The sequence below is a fragment of the Cucumis sativus genome, chromosome 5 (genome assembly GCF_000004075.3).
Source record: "Cucumis sativus cultivar 9930 chromosome 5, Cucumber_9930_V3, whole genome shotgun sequence".
In the NCBI taxonomy this organism is placed as follows: Eukaryota; Viridiplantae; Streptophyta; class Magnoliopsida; order Cucurbitales; family Cucurbitaceae; genus Cucumis; species Cucumis sativus.
This window is the reverse complement of record NC_026659.2, coordinates 19,414,325-19,421,781: the sequence shown is the minus strand read 5'-3', so window position 1 is coordinate 19,421,781 and position 7,457 is coordinate 19,414,325.

Here is a 7,457-nt window from a genome sequence, read left to right as displayed (position 1 = left end):
CCATCTTTGATGTGCAGATCTCCATCTTCATCTTTGTCTTCCATATGCAGTCAGTCGAATCTCCATTTCCATTTCCGTCTTCGATGTGTCGCAATCGATCAGATCTTCATCTTCATTCCCATCTTTGATGTGTCGCAACCAATTGGATCTCCATCTCCATTTTCGTCTTCGATGTGCTGCAGCCGATCGGATCTCCATCTCTATTTTTGTCTTCGATGTGCCATAGCCGATCTGATCTCCATCTTCATTTTCGTGTTCGATCAAGTTTGGTGTGCTCCATCTTCAAAAGATAAAAAGTGAGAAAAAAAAGAATTATATAAAAAAATAAAGAAATAAAGAAATAGACAAAAAAACAAAGGAAAACATAAAAAGAAAGTTTTTTAAAAAAAGTATTTGAAAAATGAAGAAAAAAACGAAAAGGAAAGAAAAAGTTTTCTTTTTAAGAAAAGTAATCGAAAAAAATATAAGAAAAAAATAAGAAAGGAAGAAAAAGAAAAGAAAAGAAAATTAAAACAGAAAGAATAAAAAAAAAAATTGAAGAAGAATCCTTGAGAGAAATGGTGCGAAGGAAGTGTTGTGATTTTTGTTTTCACTCATTCTTTTCTATTTATAAAGTAGGGAAGGTGCCAAATCTCAACCAAACTTCTCAACAAAATGGAGATTGAGTTCGGAGTTAAGATTTAGTTAGGAGTTGGATTAATTCCTAATCTTTCTCCTTATTTAAAAAATGCATCAAATAAACTAATTAAAAAAAAATTCTTTTGAAAAGATATTTCCTAATTAAATCCATTTTTTTATATTTAAACAAAAATAATAATAAAATCCCTAAATCTTGTTTGGTTTTGTAAAAGTGTTAAACTTTACCCCAAATCATTAATTTATTTCAAATTCAAAATAAGAAGAAAAAAACTGACTTAAATTCATATTTTGATGACTTGGCAATATCCCAATTTTATCAATTTTAAATTTTAAATCTCAACTCTCTCATTAAATTCATCGGTAAAAAAAAAAAATCAATTTCATTAAAAACAAATGGTCATATTCCAAATGATTTTTAATGTAAACAAAAAAAAATGTGAATTAAACTTAAAATTCACCAAACTTTATATAACATTTTAATCACACTTATGTCCAAATGCATATTATGATTAAATTGACATATTAACTAGCGCCAAATACAAGAACAAATTCACTTGTTTCAGCTTATCGTTTTCGAGATTCACCCACCATGTAAACATGCACAAATTTCAAAAAGGGGCATTTGTTGAAAAAAAATTTTTAACCAACTAAATTATGTCACATCATCACAGTAAATATGGTGATGATTATACTTTTGTTTGAGTTTGGATAATTAAGTTTACTCAACTCAACCAAATTCAGGTCCAACAAACAAATGAGCTCAAGTCCAAGTCCAAGAAGAGATGGGTCTAACAAGCAAATGAGCCCAAACCCATCTAAAACCCATGAAATTTTCCTATAAATAGAGACTATTGCCATTCATTTAAAATGGGAGTCTTTGGTTGAAGGAAGAATTGAAGCTCTTAAGTACTGAAGCTCTGAAGCATTGAAGAATTAAACTTCTACAAGCTCTCAAGACGTGCAAGTTTGTATCAATCTTGAGATCAACAACTTCTGAGAGACTGAAAACTTAAAAGATTAAACTTTTCTTGAATTTCAGAAGATCGAAGTTCAAATCGACTTGCAACAACAACATCCTGAAGACCTAAGATCAAGAAGTTCTAAGTTTTAACTTGTATTCGAGAGAAAGCATCAAAGAAGTAAATACTAGAGATTGTATCTACAATATTCATCAATATATCAAAGTTCAATTCCACGAAATACATTTCTTCGAAATCTCGTGTGAACAAAAATATAATAAAAAAAAACATTGTATATAAAGAAATACTCATTTAAGCTTTATGATATATATCTTTAGTATTATTACTTTTTAAAATTTACCACTACATATTGTTTATTCATTTTAGCAAAACTACATATTAACAAGATTCTTACGTTAAAAATTTATAGTATAAATAGAGGAGTATATAAATTTTTTTACTTACATCAATTTTTTTATTTTTGCTTTTTATTTCAACTAAAAAAGACACTTTTCCGTATCTAATCGCCAAAAATAAAAGATGGTATTTCTATTTTCTATTTTAAAAATAAAAAAAATGACAAAATATTTACACGGTATAAAAAAATCAATTGTAATAAATTTTATATTTTAGTAGTTCTTTTATAGAGTAAATATTTTGTTTTTTTCTCCTTTTGGAAAACCAAAACCCCCTAAAAAATAGACATTTTTTAAAATAGAAAAATAAATTAAAATATTTACAATTTATAGCAAATTTTTTGGATTCTATCACGGATAGAAACTGATATACTTTTATCACTGTCTATCAATACTACTCATAAAAGGATATCAATATCTATCAAAAATAGAATATGAAATCTTACTATAACCTGTAAATATTTTGTCAAATTTACTATTTTTCAGCGATTCTTTTTTTAAACTCTTAATTATATAATTAATTATAGTTGCATATTATCGAACTTAGTTAATAATTTGATTATATGCATATTTATTTAAGGAATTTGCAAAAAGTGGCCAATTAGGAATACAAAATAATATTAGAAGGCATATTTCACCTAGTTTTTGCCGATTAGAATCCAATTTTTGGTTTATTCATTATTCCCAAATTGTCCTAAGGTGTTTTATTAATTTGGTTGATTTGAAAAATTGTGGTGATTTTAAAAAAAGATTGGAAAAAATAGGTGTCTTCAAAACTATTTAGGGAAAATTGGTGTTTTCTTTTTTTGTCATTTTGTGGAGTGGGTCCCACTAGCTATAAATTATTGTTGTTGTTTTATTATTATTATTATAAAAAAAATTAGTGGAATGAACTATTTAAGTAGGAAGGTAAGTGGTAACTTTATTGTTTAATTTCATTTTTAATATATTTAACTCTTCTTTTGATATTTTGATGATTTTTTTTTTAACTTTATAATTTTTGATATTGTATAGATTCAATTTTTTAATGTTCAATTTTGTTACAAAAATATTTAATAATTTCCAATTCATACAAATTAGAAATGATTTGTTATTAAAAAAAAAGTAATAGGAGATGGAAAGATAAATTGAGATGAGATATAAATCAATACCAAACACAAATTGAGATAGAATATAAATCAATAACAAACTAATTGTGTGTGAACAAATTGAGATAGGATATAAATCAATAACAAACTAACTGTCTTTTGAGTATATATATGTGTTTGATTGAAGAATAATAAGTAAAATATTTTTATAATTTTAAGAAAATAATTTTTTAAGTAATAATTTTTACATAGATTTTGTTATTTTAAAATTTTAATACTGTAATAATTATAATAAACATAATAATAATAATAAGGATGATGATGATAATAATAATAATAATAATAATATATTTTGATTGGGCCCACTGACTTCATTTCCGCATAAAAAAAGAAAAAAAAGAGAGAAAATAACATGGAATTGAATATTTAAATTTATATCGTGTATAAATATTTTATAAGATTAGAACTTTGAATAATTTGTTAGTAAACTAAAATTATATATATTAATAAAAGTGAGAAATTTAACGGTTTAATTATCAGTTTTCAATAGTTGTTGGTTTCCATTAATTGATTTTTTTTTTAAAAAGAAATGAATTCTTTCTCCCATCTCTAACTTCTCAAGTGAAGAATTTTAGAAGGAAGAAGAATAAAATAGGTGTGGGTCTGTTGCTATGTCCAACCCATCTATTATTGAACATCTCTAAACATCACAAATTGTTGCAAACTAAATAAACTACTATTGTGCATGTAACAAAAATTGAAGAAATAAAGAACTAAATTAGATAAGAGCTACACATAAACTCCAACTCCTTTAAAATGATTTAATTAAACTTTAATGAATTGTATAATCTTACAAAAAAAAGTTATTATATGAGAATTCAAAATAGAGACTATTAGTGCATTAAATCAGTTGTCTAACTAATTAAATCTTTTGGGAGACAAAAAAAAACAAAAGTGAGGTTGAAGTCTCCTTTGAGATTGTGTTGCATTGCGTGCATGTGTTATCTCTTCTAAGTTCATTGTTCTCGTTCTTGTAATTTTAGGTTGAAGTCTCGTTCTATATTAACTGTTCTTTTAGCCATTGATCATCTGAGATTAATTAATTTTAATTAATTAATTAATGTTTTGATAGTAATAAATATAATTTTTTATATATATAATTTTATTATGAAGAGTTGTTAAAAATAACAAATTTGACAAAATATTTATAAACTATAACAAAATACATTGATAGTCAATAATATAAGTCTATCAGTTCTATTTTTGATAGAATCCAAAAAAAATTTCTAGCTTGTAAATATTTTAATTTATTTTGCTATTTTAAAATATGGTCATTTTATTATTTTAAATAGTTCATAAGATAGAGCTCAGAACAACCATTATGATGCCTTTTGAATCACGAAAATCGGAGTTCAAACGAAAAAAATCTTAACAAAAAAAATCTGAGATGGTGATGTGGCGGTCAAATAATCGAATATAACCAAAATTAAAGAAAGAAGGAGGAGTAACACAAATCAATTTTGTTTTATTTTATTGGCTTTGAAAAAGAAAATAAATTTAAATTATTATTTATGTATATAAAGACCAGCTCTTTAAAACGATTGGTGAACTTGAGTTTTAAAATAATTATTTTTAAAATGATATATTATTATATTATTGTATGCGGTTGTGTCTAATGACTATAGTTTAAATCTCAATGATTTTATTTTATTTTACTTACCTCTAACCAAAAAATAACTTGGATCTTAATAATTTCCTCTTACTTTTGTAATTCTAAAAAAAATTGAAAAGTCACCCTTCTTATTTTCTCTAAAACTTCTAATAATCCCTGTAGAATTCTTATTGTATTGTAGTATGAGGATTAATTGTTGTGAACTCAAAAATTGCACTCACCTTCTTATAGTGTTTTCTTTTGTGTGATTTAAAGCTTCAACATATTGTGGTGGTCGGATCCTAACCCATAGAAAGGATTAGGTTTGTTCTTAAACCCGAAAAAGAAGCTAGTAACGATTCGATTCTTATTTGTGGAAAGAGGCAAAATAAGGTTTTTAATCAAAATCTTCAGTAGTGCTTGGAAAAGTGGATGTAGGTCGAGTTTGACTGAACCACTATGAAATTGTGGTGTCTTCTTTCCTAACTCTTTTCTAATTATTTTTTCATTTAATTTTAGTTGCATATTTTTGTTGGTTGGAGATTGATTCTATATTTTATTATACATTTTTTTTTTATCAATCTTGTATAAACTTTAGTTTCATTATTATACAATAAAACTCTAGCATTGTATATAACAATAAGTGCCAAGATATTTGAACTAGATGATTTTAAAAATTAAACTTAGATAAATAATCATATACCTTGATCCATGAATGGTCTTCTAAAAGATTGTGTTTCTCTCACTTGACCTCTCTTAACATAATTAATTTTCTTGATGGGAAGAGTTAGATATACACCGTGTTTAATTAGGGCATTATCTTTTTATGTAATAGGCCTAATAAAATAATGGCTCCAAAAATATAAAATGACCTATAATGCGCTACATTAATGATAATATTATATTTAAAATAAATCTAACATCTTGTTATTTAACATAAATTAGCTAAAGTTTTGTATTTAATTCAAAAATTATCTAATTAATTTAGTTTGGACATATTTATTAAAAAGTTTAATTAAACCCTATTCACCCCTCTAGAGTTGCCATATTGATCCAACATGAATATAAAATCTAAGAACAATTCAAAATTAAGCGGGATTCGATAACAAGTTTTCAATACTATCAAACACTGTATAAAAGGAGTTGTTCTTTAGTTTTCAAATTATCTCAATTTGAAATGTGTTAATTAAGTTTAATATACTAGCTCAATCGTGTCAATGATACAATGCTAGGAGAGAGTATGGGATTGTAATAATTTTTCAAATAGTACAATTATTTTTATTGAATGGTTGGATTTTCTCATGCTAATTCTTGTGTTCCCTATCTTATGACTTTCTTTGTTAGTTTATTTGTTTATTGTGTGGTAGTAAAAGTAACATTAAAGCTTTAGGGTTTTGTAGTTTCTTAAATTTCTGAGTATGCGGAGTGTTTGTTGCATTGTATAAATTTTGGGATCATGAAAGAATTCTTGAAATTCTTCGTAGACAAATTTAGTTATTCTCACTAAATACTAAACCTTAAATCCTAAACCGAGAAGCTTGAAGAAAAAAGAGTATCTCAATGTTTGTACATGATCAAGAAGCAAATCACACTAGGATTGGTAGAAGTTACAAAAACTCATATCAATCTAGCGTTATTCTCAATGCATGACATCGTCTAGAGATGATTGGAGTGAAGATAAATGATGAAGATACCACACTCAAATACATCTTGTCACTTCCCCTCTTTATGAATACTTGAAGCAAATCTTGATGTTAAGAAAGAGAAAACTTTAAGTTTTGTTAAAGGTACTAGTCAACTTTTGTCGATGGAAAGGAGAATGAGAAGTGAAGGTGGAATTTGCTAAGTTTTAATAAAATGTTAGAAATGTAGTTGTTTTACCTCGAAAAAAAGTTCAAGAAAGTAACGAGCTTCAAAGCAATGTAAAATAAGTTTTGAGTTTCAATTGAAACATATTAAGCGTGGAAATACTAATGCAGTGATATAATACTTTGAAAGAGTGCTATTATAATTGGGGTCAAAATAACTTTTCACATAGTAAAATTTTTCTGTGTAGTCTTTCCTTTAGTTATTCCACGTCTATTTCTCAACCTTATTATTTTTGTTAATTAGTATAAAAGAAATCACTCATATATAAAAATATTGTTACATGAAAAAGAAAATGAAAATGAATTTGTATTCACATAGGTATGTGTGTTTTGCCATTTTGAAGATAAATAGCAAGGGGAGCACACTATTAATTGAAGACCACCTTGTAAAGAACAACTTCATAAAGGTAAAAAATAGATTTGTTCCAATCAACAATATGGCCTAAAACTATGATACATTAAAATATGAATGAAAAAAAGAATGTTGGTACAACATTAGCTCCACCTATCTTTTTGCAACTCTTTTTATCGCCCAATTACAGTTTCTCAATTTTTTTTGTTGGGTATAATTGGAGTGTGTTGCAGAAAGACGGGTACAACCAAGAATACACTCAAGTATTGCTCTTAAATTATACCAAAATAAAAACACTAAAAATGGATGTAATTGATTGATCATTGTTTATAGAATGACCATTGTTGTTGTTGTTGAACCACCAAGGTGGAGGCTTTAAAATGTGAATCAGCAGAGGCAAGCATGTCTCCAATGATCCCAAGTTCAGGAAACTCATTCCAGATTCCATCAAAAACCTGAAAGTTTGTGGTGAATCAATTCCTTC